This window comes from Lagopus muta, chromosome 3 (genome assembly GCF_023343835.1).
Source record: "Lagopus muta isolate bLagMut1 chromosome 3, bLagMut1 primary, whole genome shotgun sequence".
NCBI classification, from domain to species: domain Eukaryota; kingdom Metazoa; phylum Chordata; class Aves; order Galliformes; family Phasianidae; genus Lagopus; species Lagopus muta.
Window position 1 is genome coordinate 66,698,707 of NC_064435.1, and position 19,106 is coordinate 66,717,812.

The window sequence follows — 19,106 nt, forward strand, 5'->3', positions numbered from 1 at the left end:
GAGAGCCAGTCTGATGCTTCCACCACCACACTAAACCTATTACTGACCACTGGGTGATAGGAAATAGTTAGGAAAGGCCACATAGCTCAAAACTGCAGCAGCAACACCACTTCCCTAGCATCTTTTACCTTGACATCTCCACAAAGTAGTTGAAGCTTTCCCACTCGCATTTCCAAGACCTTCTCTGAAATTCTTTCCATAGATACAATGCTGGAGACAATGTGCTTGTATAGGGCACAGCATACATAACTGCCCTTGCACGGTAACACGGCTCTGTGGCACACTTAGACACACTTCATGCCAGAATGCATTGCAGGGTTGGCTAGATGTTATGCAGATTTGGTATTACAATAACACATGTTAAGGCGCAGAACTACAGAAAGCAAATCTATTTTTCCTTACTGTTATATATTAATCTTTGTGCACTAAATAGTTATTTTCCGACTCTTCTAGAAAATAATAATTCTGAGATGTATACTTATCTGTATTCAGAACTCTGGCCAAGTTTGAACCCTTTCAATGAAGGTCTGAGAAACATGTTTTTTAAAGATCCTAAATTGTGAGAATACTTTTTTTTTTACTGTAAAAATAAACTGAACGATACCAGATTTCTTCAGAGTCTGACTATACAGAGAATCACAAGGAACCTCTGTTGTTGCATAACTTTTAATTTTGCTGATTTCAAACAATTCTTCCTTTCTTAAGAAATACCTGTTTTGAATCCAGCTTCATGATACCAGTATAAGAAAAGTGGGGGACACTTTCTTTTCTGATTCATATCAAAAATTAAGCAACTATGGAAATATCACTACATTTTTGCAGACCAAGTATTTATTAAAGGTTTTAAAATCTTTGAGATGATATAACATGCTGATAAAATTGGAACAAGGTTTGTAGTTTACACTGTTTCTCAAACATCTTTAACTAATACATAGAAAGCAGAATCCACAGCTACATAAAACATCTCCAGAAACTTAATGATTTTGCCCTAATACTTTGAAACGTTTCCTGTTTCAATAATCCATGGAAATAAAAGCATTACATCTTTTCATGCTCTATTAGCTCTTTTAACCGGTCTCAACAATAATTTTTTTATGATATGTTTTTTGTATTTCCTTTGGAAGATATTATAAAGAGATATCTGATCTCTTTTCTTATAACACTGGAAATGGGCTGTGTTCAGTTCCTTCCATACAAACACATTCTTCACAACAGCCTCCCCCTTCCGTTAAGATCAAAGTTTTACTTTGCAGCCAATTTTTGTCTGATGTCCGCTGTTTTTGTCTAATGATTGAGAAAATAGACTCCCATTGAAAAAAAATATTTCTATGTAGTATTCAGCTGAGGCACAACTCTTGTACTCTCTAAAATGATTCTGTGATAGAGTCCAGTACGTTTTTACAAAAGCAGTATTCACAACTTATACAGCTACTGTGCAAGAAAGAAAAACAAGTAGTAAAACTTCAGAACAAAAGGTTGTGCATGTATGAAGTCAGTCAGCAAGGAGATACATTTGACCCAGCAAAGCCCAGTACAGGGTGGACTGACCAACTGCATTCCTGACTGCAGGAAGGTCTGTTTGTGTTAAGTTTTAGTAACTGGTTTAAAATTCTTCTGAACAGATATTTCAGGCACATTGGACAGATGTATTAAATATTTTTCTTTGGGATTTGATTACTTATAGTACACTGGGTTTTAATACATCATCCACTCTTACCTGAGAAGTAGAGATAGACACTATACATGCTTAAGTATGGATATATGCAATAAAAACCATTCCAGCTGTAGAAGATTTAACCTGTATACAGGCTGTTCTAGTGCAGATAATCGAAACAAATTTATTGCATTAATTCTCCACAGTGAAATTTGTCTGATTATTTCCAACACATCTATGGTAGCATAGTAAGGGAGGTCATCACTGTAGCTCTACTCTGCTTCTCCCTAGCATAATTATTTTTATTCTGCCAACTATCTTTTCATTTCAACAGACCACTACTGTCAGATTTTGAAAATATTCAGGGTTGGTTTTTTTTAATGATTTGTAAAAAAAAAAAAAAAAAGTTATGCGTATTCATGCAGCACACCCTGGTAAATCCTGTTTCTAAGTAACTACACTGCTACATAGCTATCACCAGTGTCTTATGAGAGGGAATATAAAATTTATCTCATTTTCTGAGGAGGAATAGCTGAACTGCTACAGAAAAATCATAAAAAAAAAAAACAACTTCTGTATGTAAGCATGCCAAGCTGAGACCACAAAATTCTAATAGATAACAAGCTACTAATAACATTTGAATGTCAGATAGGTATCAATTTCAAATACTTTTGTCACAATACTTTGATCAGGGAGACAGTAACATGCAAACGTATATTTCATTTATCATAAAAATTATTCAGTTATGTTCTGTGGGGTTTTACTTACTTTTACTATATTATCCTTTAACTTATAATTTCCAAAACCATGTTCTCTCCTGTGCAACAGAGTAATGAAGATATCTGCCTTCAGAGCCCATATTGCAGCACTGCACTAACATGGCAGAGCTCTCACAGTTCTTGCAAAGAGGAACAATACTTCAAATTAGTGCAGGGAAAAGAAATAATTAAGTATACATAGCTTACTACAGTGAGTAAAACTGTAATAAGAAAATATATTTCAGGCAAAAATCAATAGATTATATGGGCAAGGAGAAGATATAGATTTTAAAATCCATTCCTATGACAGGTTTTTCCCACCTTGTGATAGTGATAAATATTATTGCTATTTCCTTTTATTCATTTCCATTTCCAAACACATTTTATATCTTTAAATTTAAAGATGTTGATATTTCCTGTCTTAAAACCTTGAAAACTTGTGCTGTAAGAGACATAAAGTAGTATTTACCCAGGATGGTATTTTGAGAAGACAGAGGCATAGCTTTTGAGCAGATAGAGCAGCATGTCAAAACACCAAGCTCAGGCTGGTGTACCACAAAGTCTCTTTCAGGAAATTACAAGCCTCTTCAGTCCCATTATTTTCCTTTTGAATAGGTCTTTGCTACTACTGATGTGTAGAAATGTAATGCCTCTCAGGATTCATCAATATAATGTTTCAAATGCTACTCTGTGTTAACAGTGGTCTCCAAGAACCATGTAGAGAGCATCGGAGTTTTAACTAAATATTCTGCCTGTCTAGACCATAAACTACAAAGAGAGCCCATTTTAGCTCAGACACAAAATGCGGTATCTATATTCATATTGTTGAGTTTCGAGGATTCACCCTGCTCTTAGTGAGAGCTAATCTTAATAAACTGATGGTTTACAGAAAAATTGTAAGCATTGTTCAGGGTTGATCTGTCCAGAAGAAGTCAGAGAAAGCTCAAGGCCAACATTACAGAGTTACACAGTCTCTCTTTCTCCAAAGGACTTCCAAATTCACATCAAAGGGTTTCCTACAACAGCCTGGTGATGTTGCCACACAAACAAGAAGACAGTGACATTAAAATGTATATATGTATATATATACACACATACATAGATATATATAAACATCTGCTACATTTATTCCAATGCAATTTTTCCAACTGAAATCTCATGCATGTCTAAAGCTTTTTGAAATACACAAGTACTCTTTTGACACTGCACAGAACTTTCAAATTTATTTTCCAGTCCACTGGAGAAAACATATGGAATGATGCATATCCGCTTGGACTTGACAGTTTCATAACTGCATCATTTGTGAGGCATACAACCATTTATGAAATAAAATGCTATGCTCAGTGATTCCCAGCAGAAGGTAAAAAGCTCTCTGGAAAGCTGTCTTAGTTTCAGCTAGAATGGCATTGTTTTCCTCAATGTCTGATATGTATAATATTTTGGTTCTAGGAGAAAAATAATATCCATAACACATCGATGTTTCTAGCAGTGCAGTACACAACCAAGGCCATTCACAACAAAAGGCTCAACGAGCTGGTAGGGAACAAAATTAGGACAACTGACTTAAACTGGCCAAAGGGATATTCCATAACATATGACACCAATTGCTTGTGCATCACTTGTTATATACATTCACACACACATATATATATATATATATGTATATATATACATACACACACACACATAGGTCATAATTATTATCCTTTTCGTTTTCTCTGTCTTAATAAATAGTTTTATCTCAACCCACATGTTCTATTTGGTTTTTCCCAATTGTCTCCCCCATCCCAATGGGAAGAGGGATAGTAAGCAAATGACTATGTGGTGCTGAGCCACCTGCTGCTTTAAACCACAACAGAAGTAAACAAAAAATGCTTGCTTTACTGAAATGGTTACCATTCACTCAGAAATGCAAAGTAACAGAAAATCAATACACTGTTTTACATTGTCTTTGTCTTACTTCTTAAAACACACAATCATCCTGAACAAAAAAAGATGGTGATTGTTCTGCTTTTTTTTTTTTTTTTAAAAAAAAACTTAGGAAAACAGATTTTTCTGATAAAAACTGCAGAAAAATCTTGCCATTTAACATGCTCTGGAGGATTTACCATCTCTGCAGTTTTACTAAGCCCCATTTACACTGAATCAATAAAATTAAAGAAAAATTATAACAAGGTTGTTAGGTGGTGAAGAGAAGACATTTATTTCCAAAATATTTCCAATATTTCCAAGATTTCCAAAATTTAGTGTCTTTGTATATAACTACATTCGGGGATCTAATAGCTATCTAAAAGTAATGGTATAGTATGCATGCTTAAAATCCAAAATAAAAACTATGCAATTTTCAATGCAGGCTTCACACATAAGTGCATCAAATGAGTGAATGTGGTAAAAACAATAGTAGGAGCCAGATATTGTCCAAACCCCTTCTATACATATGGGAAATTTCAACAACAAAAAAAACCACCTTCTTTTTTCCCTACACAGTGTATTCTAAAAGCATGATTTCTTCCTCCTTAAGGAAAATGGGTGCCCAAAGAAAGAATAGCTTTGTTTTAATGATATAGTGTACCTAATATATTCGTGCAAAGAAATTTCTATGGCATCACTGTATCCAAGCTGTAGGGATTGTCACAGTTAAACTACCCCTTCCCGTCAAACCATGGAATAGTATTAATGAGATGCAGAGGGAGCTATATTAAGAATTCCTTCAGCAAAAAGGGCACATCAAGCTGCTTTATTGCTCTTGAAGGAAGAAAAAGACATATTTATTCCTTTCTCCAATAGAATATACAAAGGTACCTCATGTATCAGAAGTGCTGCCTATACTTAATGACTAGGGTAGTATATTAACACATTGCAGCTCTACAGAATGACTGGAAGATGAAGGAGAACTTCAGATAAATAATCTACTTTGATATTTGTCATTGAAAAGGTCTTTTCCCCTTAGAACCTCTTTTCTTGATACTGTGCTAAAAATAATAATAATAATAATAATAATAATCAGTCAAAATCTGGATGGCTACAAAATAACTGATCTCGAGCTTAAAACAAACAAAAAACTTTATAACAGAACAGTTATTCTTTAGCTGCATGCCTGATCTCAGTACCTGCTGAAATTATTTCACAGATAACTGCCATTCAACAGAAAGCAGATAACATCTTAATTTATTCGTTTTCTCTAAAAGGAGTGATTCAGTAAGACATTTGTTTTGTTATCCACTACGTTTCTTCCAGTGGATTTTCTTGTGAAGAAGGGCTGTTGCCTTTTCCTCCCAAGTGCTTTCATGGAAGTACTTGGAAGAAGTATTTAACTCTGAAGGTGGCTCTGCTCTGAAGAAGTAGTTTGTACCATGTCATTTGCAAAATTCCCTTACAGCTTTTCTTACTCTAGATTCCTGCTAAGATTTACAGACAATACCCATAGAATATATAACAGAAGTTATTCACTTGGAATTTTTCTAGAATCTGCTTCCACGTTTTTAATCTTTCCTGTGCATATATTTTCCTCCCTATACGCTGTTCTTATAATATTTGAACTATTAGAGCAGATATCATAGATCACAAAAATCATAGAATCATTTGAGTTGGAAGGGACCCTTAAAGGTCATCTTGTCCAACTTTCCTGCAATGAGCAGGAACACTTACAGCCAGATCAGGATGCTCAGAGCTCCATTCAGCCTGGCCTTCAAAGTTTCCAGGCAAGGGTCTTCCCGTCCCTGTGATCTTCTGTGGGCAGCCTGTGCCAGTGCTTTACCATCCTTACAGTAGAAAAATTTTTCCTTATTTGTATCCAATATAAATATGTCCTCATTTAGTTTGAAACCATTTCCCCTTTTCCTGTCACAACAGACACAGCTAAAGAGTCTGTCCCCTTTTTTCTCACCTATGAAAAGAATTCTCACTTTTAAAAGGATATGATCATTTATAGGACTCTTCTTTCTTCAACTGACAGTAAAAGTTCCAGATATTTCAGGGAGAGAGTATTCAAACAGAAGAAGGCACGTTCCTACAATTCCATGACAATTTAGTCATATTTGGCTCACCCCTTTACAGCAGCCTTCTGTGTATTATCCAGTATGATGTGAGACTAGTTGGATAAAAAATAAATAGACAAATACATACATAGAAATACCATTTTGATAATACTGCTTTCACCATCTCTACCACGTACAATATAATCAGTGGCTATTCACATTCTCCTGATCATCTGAGTCTTGAGAGTAAAGACTCAATTTTTTTGTTAGTAAGATTTGCATGAAATTAAATTATTGCTGCTACAATAATCTGAATGTAAAAGAAAATTTTTGTTTGATTTACAACTCAAAGTTTTCTTTATTTTTTTATCTAATTAGATCTAAACTTCTTAGTAGTTTCTACATCTAATACATGTAAATATATTTCTATATACATCTACATGTATGATGTGTAACATGAAAGAATATATGATGATGTAAGATTTTCACTTAAAAAAAATAAATCAGCTATAAATATGCTACTGGGTAAAACAGTGTTGAGTAGAGTTTAGAGAGTTTGCATAGCAAGCCTAGAGATTTAAAGCCACTGTGGAGATAACAGTTTCTTCTCATTGCTTCTGCTCAGAGTCAAAAAGACAGATTCAGAAGCATAATAGCACTGTAGGATACTAGGCGAAAAATCTATAAGCTATGGCATTAAACAATCAGGTAAACATGAAGGAAGAACATTTAGAACCATTCCCCAGTGAAATAAAAAATATATATATATCATGATATTGCCATACGATTCTCTGAGTTGTCTATATGCTCATTTGTCTCCTGTAAAAAGGTGCCATATTTCCTGAAGCTGATTGCTAACAACATAAATAATGGATAACAAGCATGTTGGATAATTTCTGTCAAAAACTTTGCTTCTAGTAAGCAAAAACGACCTTAAATATGCCTTTTAAATTCTGTAAAATTATAAAACAAAACAAAACAAAACTGTTTCCTGGACAAATGGAACACTACAATAATGCTATAGGATAGGCATTGCTTTAAAGGAATAATCTCAACATTCATGCAATTATAGGAAGGAAGGAAATGCAGTTGTATCAATAAATGAGCAAGTTCAAATTATTGAGCAATTAAAGCAGCAACAACATGCTCAGCTTCGTAGAAGCAAGTGCTATAAACAAATACAGTTATACAAATGTGAAGTTCAAGCCACAATTCTTAGTTGAGATGTAATTGCAGGTACAATGTTGCCATTAGATTTGCTTAATCATTCCTCCTTACTGCACAAAGTATCAAGATGATTAGTTATTCTTGTACTGAGCTTCTTGTTATCATAACAGCAGATGCAAACACCTAGAAATTTGGCTCTGTATAAGTCCTGTAAAGCAGCTATAATTGCTATGCATTCATTCCAGGACACACAGGACAACCACCAAGTACATTACTGTCACACGTGACCTGTTTTACACACAAGAATTACATAGAATTACAATCTCCAAATCCTGTGCTTCAGGTCTGACCTCCCTAACTTTTTTTCTGGTAAATGTTGCAGTGTTCCCAGTATTCATCACAAGAACATCCAGGAGATGTGATCAATCCAAATGATAACGTATTTTACAAACATCCTCCTTTGGTCAAAAAGTGATGACCTACACGTATCTTCTCTTTCTGAAAAACAGCAGGACATTCTGACTCTAATCCTTCATTTCTGTTCGAAAACTGCTGTTCCAACAAAATAAATCACCAAGGAAAGGCACTTGGCTATTTAAAAGCATTAGATCTGTTTGTTCTTGAAGACTGATGTGAAGTCTTATGTGTTGCTATCCACAACTCACAAAACTGTGTGTACATTTCTCTGCAACTTCTTTATGACTTTGCAGCCTTTGAGTCACCTTGACTTTGTTTTACTTTTTCTTCATGTTTACCAGCATAAGCCACATAATTTTTTTTCTTTAAATGAGCTTAGATAATTGACCTGAATGAATAATAGCACTGAACTCTTTTACTGTATAAAGATTCCAACCACATAATCCAAATATTTGCAAGCTGGAATGAGTCAAAGTTAATTTCTCATGGATACCTCTATAAAAGGGCAGTTTACAAGAAGGATTTAAATGCTAAAAAGTTCCTACCTTGCCATTTGTGTTTGAAATAAACTTTGGATGGGGAAAAATACTCTTTAGCTGCATGCCTTTCCTTAAAGGAAAGGTAATCACATAACACAGCTGAATTCACACAGATGAGTAGCATTTAAAAGTAACATTGATATTTGAGAAAAATGACAGGTTTTAGATATCTGGAAATGTTTGTAATGTGCTGAAATTCCAAAGACAAGCATACGTTTGACTCATCTCATGACTACTCAAATAGATCACTTTCCTTTTTTGTGTTTCATCAAAATTAGATCCATTCCCAACAGAGCTTCACATAAAATTTTATCAGAATAACTGACTGACTGCAGCGAATCTCCTCACATGTACATTTTGGAACTGATTTAACATCCTCCTTGCTTCCTCTGCACTGCAACAATCTGCATCTGTTGCTGTAATATTCACTAGCAGTAGGTGAATGAAGTGCAGCTGAAGCATCTCTGCCATTTGTGAAGGAAAAATGCATAGCAACTGCCTCAAGAAGAGAAGATAGCAAGAAAGAGATAAATAATATTTTGAAGCACCAAAAAATATTTTGAAAAGCAGAAACTCTTGAGAAAAAGAAGAATGGGAACTTGATAATCAAAGGCCTTGCAGAACACCTGTGGGGAAAAAGCAACAACTCCATTCACTGAAGAAATAATTTTTCTTCAGTGTTTTCTTCATGCTTGGTTAAAAAAAAAAAAGCTAGCAAATTTATCCACAGAACAGTTCCACTGAAACTTTCAGGGATGGTAAGGAGCCATTAAAAGTATACGGCACCACAAGGTAAGACAGCAAGACAATTTTAATTAGTAAATTATTGCTACAGTTTTACAGCAATTACCAGAAATGAAAGATTTGGAAGACAGATTTACAAATATGGAACCACCAGATCTCTCTGAATCTGGCAGGAAGTCTGGCATACAAGTGACCCTCTTCATCTTGCTCTGGCAGTAAGGCACAACTGTTCTGTCACTATCATACATGAAAGATCTAACCAGATGTATGTAGTGCTTAAACGAGGAAGGAAAAACATAGTCAAATAGAGAAATAATATAGAGTTCATAAAGATAACTCATAAATAAATTCATGAATCTTCATGTTGTGAATAATATTGATGTTTATATTTTCAAACACAAAACTTTAACATTTTTATCAACATTTTTTTTTTCATTCAAATAGCCTCAAAGAATGCACTTGTTTCACAAGAACTTCTTATTCAGTCTGCTTTAATATGCTCCACTGTCACATTTTTGAAAGATACTGTGAGTTTTTAATACAGCTAAATACCATTAATCTGCATCACAATGTTAGTGTAATAGTAAGTTTCCATTAGAGTGTAGTAAAAAAAAAAGTTATACAATCCATTAAGTCATGTCTATACTATAAAAAATTAAAAATCAATTATAAACAAATAAGTTCTCATGTTAAGTATCAGTAATATTCACTCTTTATTAAAAACAATATCTTTAAATTCTTTTTAAAGATTAAAAAAAAAAGATCCATTTTGAACTTAGGACAGAATAAACAAATGTAAACCATTCTGTTTTTAATCAGACTACTTTTAATCAGTTCTTCCACCTTTGTCAAGAAAGACCGCTGAAAAATCATAGGAAATATGAAGTATGGCAGTAGATGCTAGAAAACACAAGTCCACACAAGCAATGGCTTGCTCACCAAAGTCATAAAACTAAGAAAAAGATGTATCAGTGACTCTTCAGTTCCAGTATATATATTTTAATAGAAGGTCCTGATGATTTTAAAGATGAGGACGCACCAACTGTTTGCTTTCTTGATTCCTGAGAGAAGAAATTGCTTTTGAAATACAATCATATGCAGCTTCTTGCAGCACAGTGCAGAGCAGTGTAAAACCACCCTGCCCAAACTATATGTTATGCCTGCATTCACTAGGCCTACCATTTCTTATGCCATTTTTCTCCCAGCAGAAAAATAGCTTCACTGATAACTGAAAACAAACATATACGACTTGTAGCATGCTTCTATATAAATGAAATCTGAATAGCCATGCATTTGTCTTTTTTTTTTTCTTTTTTCCTCATTTGCCATGCAAAAAATTTAGTAAGTAAATCTCCACATGTTTTCTTTCCCTTTGAAAGAGTTACTCCTGGCTTTCTGGTAACATCTGAAAGAACTTTTACCTCTGTTTTCTATCACAGAACTATTAGAGCACATACACTCACTCAGCATTTCATTTCTTCATTTCTATCCTTGGGATTTTTTTGTTTCCAAGTTTAGTTTTAAGTTCACAAAGCCCAAGACAAGACAGCTTCAGTGGAAATGTCCATAAGTCTTTTAAAGATTCCTCAAAGACCTCTCACACTAATTATCTTCCCTCTCCCTGGTGAATTAATCTGCTGGTTCAGAGAACTAGGTCATAGAATCATAGAAGTACTGAGGTTGGAAAAGACCTTAAATATCATCAAGTCCAACCACAACCTAACCATACTACCCTAGCTGACAACCCTCCTCTAAATCATATCCCTAAGCACCACATCCAAATGGTTTTTAAACACATTCAGGAATGGTAACTCAGCCACCTCCCTAAGGAGTCTAATTCCAGTGCTTAACAGCCCTTTAAGTAAAGAGCTTTTCCTGATATCCAACCTAAACCTCCCCTGGTGCAACTTGAGGCCATTTCCCCTTGTCCTGTCACCAGTGAGGAGACCAACCCTGCTCTTGCTATAAGCACCTTAAGGAATAACCTAGTCTGAGCCACAAACATACATTCAATGAATCTATTCACTGAGAAATGAAAACAATGGACAAAGCTCATCTGTTCATTTTTTCTTTTTTTTAAAAAACAATGCAACATCATTTTGCAGGAATATTTTGAACTATACATAATAGCTCCTAAGACGCAGTCTGCTCCTGCTCTGAAATGTAACAAATGTTGACAAATAAGTACGTTAATTAGAATGGATTTAAAATTAACATCCAAAACACGTGAACTTCTATATGATAAGCACCTTATTTGCTCTAGAGACCATCCTATTTGAATCTTTGGTCAATAAAGCATGACAGTCACTTACACATTCTACACATATGTGGTGAGGTGGAAATTTTGAGCATATATCCATCTCACAATAAAGTCAGTAGAGAAGCAGACAAACTCAATTTTAATATAGTTAAAAACCAGAGAGAGCACTGCTGTTCTTAAAGTATTTATTCCTTTTTTACTAAATTGTCTTCTATAAGATGACCCATCTGTCCCAGATGACGTGCCCCTACCAATAGCTCTTTAGAACACTCACCTTTTTCCTTTTTAAAGAAGATAGGGAACCTGATCATCTCAGCCACATAAGGGCTATTAACTTTACCTTTGCAAAGCAAGAGGTTATTTAAGAAACTGCATGTCACATTAACTTGGAAAAACCCACTTTCCAATTTAATTTCAGATCAGCAATTTCAATTTATAGTTAATTATACTTAAACATTTGTTTTTAATCCATTAGTAATGTTTACTGACTCTCTAAAGAACCACAAAAAAAAAGCTTTCACAAAATCAGTGAGGATTCTTTATCACTTTCAAAGAACACAAAAAGCACAATTTTTTACATAATTTTCACCTTATCACTATTCAGAGACAAGGAAAAGGGCCACATCTGGCATGGAAAATACAACAGAAGACTGATGTAAGGAAACCTGTCAATTTGATGCTGTTCATTTAAGCTTTGTTGTATCCTCTATGCCTTACTGACAGATGATGATGGTCTGTCACCTCGAGACAAGTTGAAAGGGAACAAATTATACTCTTCCTACAAAGCTTCATAAAATTGAAGCGTGGAAGACAGTACAATAGCAGTGGGTCAGATACCCACAGGTAGGTGGGTATCTTAGCCCTACAAATTAGGATATGCACTATTATTTTACTTGGGTTCTGCTACAAAAGATAAGATATCCTGTGCTGTGTATCACCCCAATTCCAATGAATTCTACAACATCAGAACAGATTGTAAATACCAAGTTATTATTACTTGCACCAACCGGAACTATATTTGATTAGACCTAGTTTTAATTGCTTTCCCTGCCATAGTTTATCTTTGGGGACACATCCCAGTTGCTATAGGATTATTCCAAAGTACTCCTGCATATCAAGGCTTTTGCCAGGCTTTTTCTTTCATTTGCAGCTTCTGTCTATGCTGTCAAAGTCTAAGAACTTCAATTACCAGAGTTCTCAGATGCAGCAATCCCTTTTTGTTCACCAAATACCTCAGTAATAACTATGACATACACCATATCTAGCCTGTAGCAAACCTGTTTTATTGTAAGCACAATCAAAAACCTGCACAGGGGCAAATAATCCCACTGCTTTCAGGACACTGTACCATATGTTGTACACAGGCCATGTATGTCATCCTCAGTAAGTGTTTACATAGTTGCATATTTTGTTTTTTTGCTTCCTGAACGGAAGTAAAAATACTTGCATCTTTCATAAAAATTTCTTTCCTGTCATGAGATGTATACAAAAACTAAAGAAAAAAAGCCACTTTTACTGTTGTTCTTCCCAATATGCTGCAGTGAATACCAAACGAGCTGTTCAACTTTCATATAGCTTTAGAATTAATAAAATAATGAAATATACATAATGACTTATCAAAAGCAACAGGAATTCCCCCCAAATTTTTCCAGTATAAAATAGGGCTACATAGCAGATATGGATTCCAAATTATTGCACAACGGAGTGATACACTTGAAGATCAGATATTTTCTCCTTTCCACTTTCACTGACTTAAATTTTTTCTTTGACTTTGCATCCTCTGTTAGGTGAAAGAAGCAATACTTCTCTTACTTTTTGAAGAAATAATAAACACTTCAGATGAGTCAGTCCAAAGGCTGCAGGAGTGCACAATATTCCTATAACAGTCACAAGGCAGGATCCAAGGTTCAAGAGTTGATCACTGGATTAGCAATCATTTTTAATCTGTAAACCTTGGGTTAAAAAAAACAACAACAATCTCCCATCCCACAACACAGGCACTCTTTGCAACCCACTTAATTCAGTAACTGTTAGCTAATAGAGCTCATCACCTTCTTCATGTTGTTCATGTTAGGATATAACCACAAACTTCTCTGAGTTATTTTCAGTTTTGTTGTATGTTAGCTTGTGCCTCTTTTAGTTGTGAAAGTAGGGAAGTAAGATCTTTGCCTTTGCAAAAATAATTAGAAAATGTAATTTACTCCTAAATTCAAGAAATCATTTGTGAAGTTAGATAAAAATACAATATTTTTTCAGGTACAGACAGCTAGACAGTGAAATTCTAAGTAACATTTCTATACTTCTCCAAACTATTTTGCTGACAAGAAAGAAAGACATTTTCTTTGTTCTGTTAATCTTATGTTCACTTGAGGGTCTGGGGTGTCTTTTTATTTGTTTTTAGTGTGGTGATTGCTTCCATTGAGAAGAACTAGCTGTAAGGATGAATTCATCCTAAAGCTTTACAATTACTTGATTTAAAAAATAACTCAACTCAACTTGTAAATCTCAGTCGCCTAGACTACACAACCATCACTTCCTCAGGAGAATATTTTCTACTTGATATTTACATCCCTAACTCCTATGAACTTTAATAAGAACTATGAAGGTATTTGATTCAGAGGACCCAGGGTTCCAAAGTCCTTCACTGCCACAGCCCTACCTTGTCAGAGCACTCTATTAGCTACTGCAGAGCAGCCCCACTAACAAGGAAATTGAAGAAACCAGGATGGCTGCAGGCAAAGCCTCCAGATCCAACTACTCTTTTCACGGTTGTCCCTCTGTAGCCAAATTCAGGTATACCATCAATGCATAAAATATAGTTTTAGCTTACAGACTTTCAAAAGACATCACTGAAATCACTTGGACTGGAAAATAAGTAGGCAAAATCACCTCAGCATGCTACAGCTTAGTTGTCAGCTCACAAGCTGTGATAAAATTTATTGTTCGGGTATGTTTCTGATAGAAATACTGTCACTAATGCTGTTTCATTTAACAGCATCAAGGGTAATTCGATAGTCATGACTATACTATATATGTCAGTTCTGATATAATACACAGTTTCCAGAAGAATTTTCCTGCAACAACTTACTGCAAAGAAGACCATTTTAGAGGATTACTATCATTTAGAAACAGTAAAAAAAGAAAAAAAAAAAAAAAAAAAAAAAACCAGGAAAATATCTGCTCTGTTTGACTGAGACTAAAAAGAGGCAATGAAATAATTGTTGAAGAAGTGACTGGATAAACTGGAGAAAAAAGGCAAACAAGTCTGAGAAACAGACTTACAGGCACGCAGCTAACAACTTTGGGAAAGTCAAGGTACTCTTACAACAGATAATGGACTGCTTCTTTCCAGCCAAGAAGGGTTTTTCCTGCTGAAGGGCAGATTAGGCTTGGAAAAAGAAGCCTGACTTCACTACTCATACATACAGGCAAGTCATCCCCGTGGTTGACACGTTTTTTGAGAAGATGCTTCCATATTCTTCAACCACAGATGTAGCCTGAATGTACTTCAAAAGCAATTGTTCCGTTTGAGTCCCTGCTACTAATACCAACACTTTGCTTACGTAAGATATATTTCAAGAAGCCATACTATACAATGAAAGATTTTCAGGGAAAAGCAATCATTCTTCCAGTTTACAGAATTTACCTATAAATCATTCTTCAATATTCATGAAAGACTATAAGGTTTTCAAGATGTTTAAGAAAAAAATTGCACACAGTGCTTCTGCAATCCAGCTTAAGTTCCATAACTATAAAACATAAGATATTTCTCATTCAGTTTCATACAGATAAGAAGCTTGTTAACTAGGACCCTATGTCACAGAGGAGTAAATACTACAGGCATGGATCAATCATGAAGATAAATTGACTGAAACAAAGCACTTAAAGGCTTATTCTTTTAATAGTTGATTAGAGATCATCGTGTTTCCAAAGCAAGCCATTTTCACAGAATAGCTTGAGCTGGAAAGGACCCTAAAGACTATCTATTTTCAAATCCCCTGACATGGGTAGGGATACGTTCTACTAGACAAAGTCCCATCTGCTCTGACCTTGAAAACCTCCAGGTATGGGGCATCCACAGCTTCTCTGGGCAACCTGTGCCAGTGCCTCACTACTGTTAGAATCATGGAATCCTTAGAGCTAGAAGGGAACTGTGAAGGCATCTGTTGCAACACCCCTGCAATGAATAAGGATATCCACAGCTAGATCAGGTTGCCCAGGTTGTCTATATGAGGACAAACAACACAAGAATACATAACTGATCATTGCACAAAGCTTTACTAACACAGACTATAAAGCACCATAGATAATTGGACATTGCCTGTAAATTGCAAGCAAGATTTTCTTGTTTTGAACATTGCTTGAAGTCAGTTCACATACTTATTTCTGCATTTGGTATCTGTTACAGTTGGTGTTACTGCTGGAAAGATTATTATGGTGGAAATGGAAAAAGAAACAAACATGGAAGGAATGCTCACCTGTATCCAAAGATCTAGGTTCCCAAAAAAGATTACACAGAGGAGGGATCTCCAGAAGGAGATCCTTCCCCTGCAGCAGTCAGACCTTAAATGGCGTCTGAGAGGTGGAGTCCCATGGCTGACTCAGTCCTTTCCTCAGGTGATCAATCAGCGGTTCAGGCCGTGATTCAACAGTTCCCATACTGATGTAAGTTTGCACCAGAAGAACAGGAAAAGCAAACCATTAACGTAGAGCTTTGTTTTTGCGATCCAAAAAACGTCTGGATAATCAACAAGAAAGATTACACTACAGTGCTGTATACTCTTTCAGTATCTCAAGTTGCAGAAAAGCTAACTGAAATTACGAGAACTGCTCCAAAAATAATGCCTCCTATTTTATGATGTTGGCCCATGACATCAGAGGCGGATGTTGGTGATACGGCAGTAGAGGCCGAACCTTCCCACTATTATTCCATTAAATTTTGTTGCCATGTGACAGACAGCAGCAGAGGGGGCTGTCTGACAAAATAACACCTGATATAGAACTGCAGAGGAAGCTACTGTGTGTCATTGAATTCATCCATGCAGAAAAAACAACACATACTGACAATCATGGACACTTGCTGAATGTTTACAGAGATCAAACAGTGGATAAGACAACAGTGAGGTTATTTCACCTCCACTGGCACAGATTTTAATGAATGCAACATGCAAGGTCTTGTTTCATCGCTAGTAAAAATGCATGGATGATGCTGGTGACTATGTTAAAAAAATAGTGTTTTGTAGCTGATAATTTGCTCCATAAAATAGTGTTATTGCATTCTTTGCATTTGTTGTAGCTTCCATGGAAATAAATAGGAGTCATTACTTTCAGAGCATCCTTTGTAAGTGTCCCATTGAAGAGCAAAACATAAAGAAATAAAAAATACTGCCTTAATATCTTACCTGAGTATTTTCACTTTTTCTGCTTTTTCCTTTTCACAAGTCAAATTTAGAGGAAGTATACATAGCATTAACTGCTAATTTAAACAGTAGCAGGAAAAGTGCATATCACATACAAACTACTGCAAAAAAGTCTGCTATATCTTGATATATAGCCTACATGGGATTTTGTCCTGCAGAGCAAATAATGCTAATTAAATTGAGAATTTAATCACACTACATTTACTTCTCAAGAGAAAGGGGTATAGAACAAGCGAAAGTAATTTCCATCTTTTTCAGTGATGGCTCTGAGACACGTTGGTGATGCTCATTACAACTAACAAGAAACTTTTCATAGCAGAGAACTTCAATTTTTGCCTGCCTTCCCCGAAATTCCTCCCTTCAACAGGCATGCTAAGATCATTCAGTGATGCATCTATCACATTTAACGATATTCTACCTGGCATTCAAAGTTTCTTTCAAGCTGGATTAGCTTTCTTTGAGGAATACAGATGCATCTAAAGAACAATATATCTGTTCTCCACAAGAGATAAATTAATGTGAAATCAAATACCATTGTTGTTAAGCTGTCACATTTACTAGCATCCTCGTTTCATACTTACAGGACCTGACTGGAAGAATAATCTGAATATAATGTAGCACAGAGAGTATTTCATATCTTGTTCCTGCAGAATACTAACACAATCCAGCCACAAAGAAGCAGGTACAGATAGGTGCACATTCTGTGGTTCTTGCAATTTCCAAAGGCTTCCAGTGAAAAGAGACATTCCACTGGGAAATGTCTCTATGAGGACAGTATCCTATAAATCTCAATACAAACTGTCAGGGAGCAACCTTATTATTGCTTGAAAGTGCTTTGTTCATTCTAGCTAGAAGTCTCCAAGTGAAGAAATAGAAACAGAGATTAATTGCCTCATCCGCTCAGGGGATAATTCCCTTTTGGGTAGTGCTATAAAGCTTAGAAATCTTATTGATGGTGTCCGTGCTTTCCTGAGGAAACATTGCTACTTTCTTTGCAATTGACTTAATCAGCTGAATGGGATAATTTCAGACTGGCACTTTGCTACCTGAAAGAGTTATATACAGAAGAATTCTGTCTGCATCAGGAATGAAATTTAGCTATTAATCTACACATGACTCTGTAGTCACAGTCTTTTATCAACGACTCAGACAAACTTGGAAGAAGTTTCTAGGCTGTAGTCAAAGGATGCTTTTCTTTTCACTCCAGATAGGGTTCAGAGGGAGGAATAGTTACCATGGCCTCTGTATAACTCCATAGTTTTTATCCTGTTAACTCTGAAAAATAAATGCAAGATTGTATATGGATCTACAGCATAGTTGAACTATCTAACATATTTTTATTTTTAATAAAAATATTGAATATTTTTATAAATATATAATAAAAAAGAATATGTATAATAAAAAAAGAAATAAAAATATTGAATATTGAAAGATGTAAAAATATGTACAAATGTAGTTCACCTCATAACCAAAATAACACATTTCTTTCTCAGTCTGTGGTTCTGGTCATCTAAGAGCACTCAAAATCTTAAGCCCACTGCCATAATGAAGTCAGAACTAAAAGTCATTTTACCTGCTCAAAACTAAATGAAATAAACCTGAGATTTCTTTCTAACTCCTTGTTCTTCAGCAAATATATTTTAATTACTGTAAACCAATTTCATTGTGCAATATAATAGGTTACTGGAAATTCACATTATAGTGAACTAAAAAACAATATATCTGTTCTCCACAAGAGATAAATTAATGTGAAATCAAATACCATTGTTGTTAAGCTGTCACATTTACTAGCATCCTCGTTTCATACTTACAGGACCTGACTGGAAGAATAATCTGAATCTCTGTAGCACAGAGAGTATTTCATATCTTGTTCCTGCAGAGTACTAACACAACTTAATCACTGAGAGCTGCAGGGCAAGTGATTAGTCCAAGTATAAAAAAAAATTACATTACATATTTCTTCAGAAACTCCTCTTCATTTTTGATACTGTCAAATTGCTTATCATCCCAGGAAATCTTGAGCAGATTTTCCTGCTTATCTGCATTGCAAAGAACAGTTTCTGAAAGACCATTACCTGCAAGTAGTAAGCCAAATTTATTCATGGTTCAGGCTGCTTCTTTAGTCTGTGAGTAATGTCATGGCATGATAATCTCCACAGTTGCACTATAC

The 19,106-nt window shown here is 35.2% G+C and overlaps 1 long non-coding RNA gene across 1 annotated transcript in view; it reads right to left on the reverse strand.

Moving 5' to 3' along the window:
* The window catches only part of LOC125691123 (uncharacterized), a 67,633-nt gene extending 51,464 nt beyond the window's left edge, over positions 1 to 16,169 (reverse strand). Inside the window, exon 1 of the long non-coding RNA XR_007375927.1 lies at positions 15,995 to 16,169. This is a non-coding gene — a long non-coding RNA (uncharacterized LOC125691123). The remainder of the gene's footprint in view (positions 1 to 15,994) is intronic.
* Between the last annotated feature and the right edge of the window lie 2,937 nt (positions 16,170 to 19,106).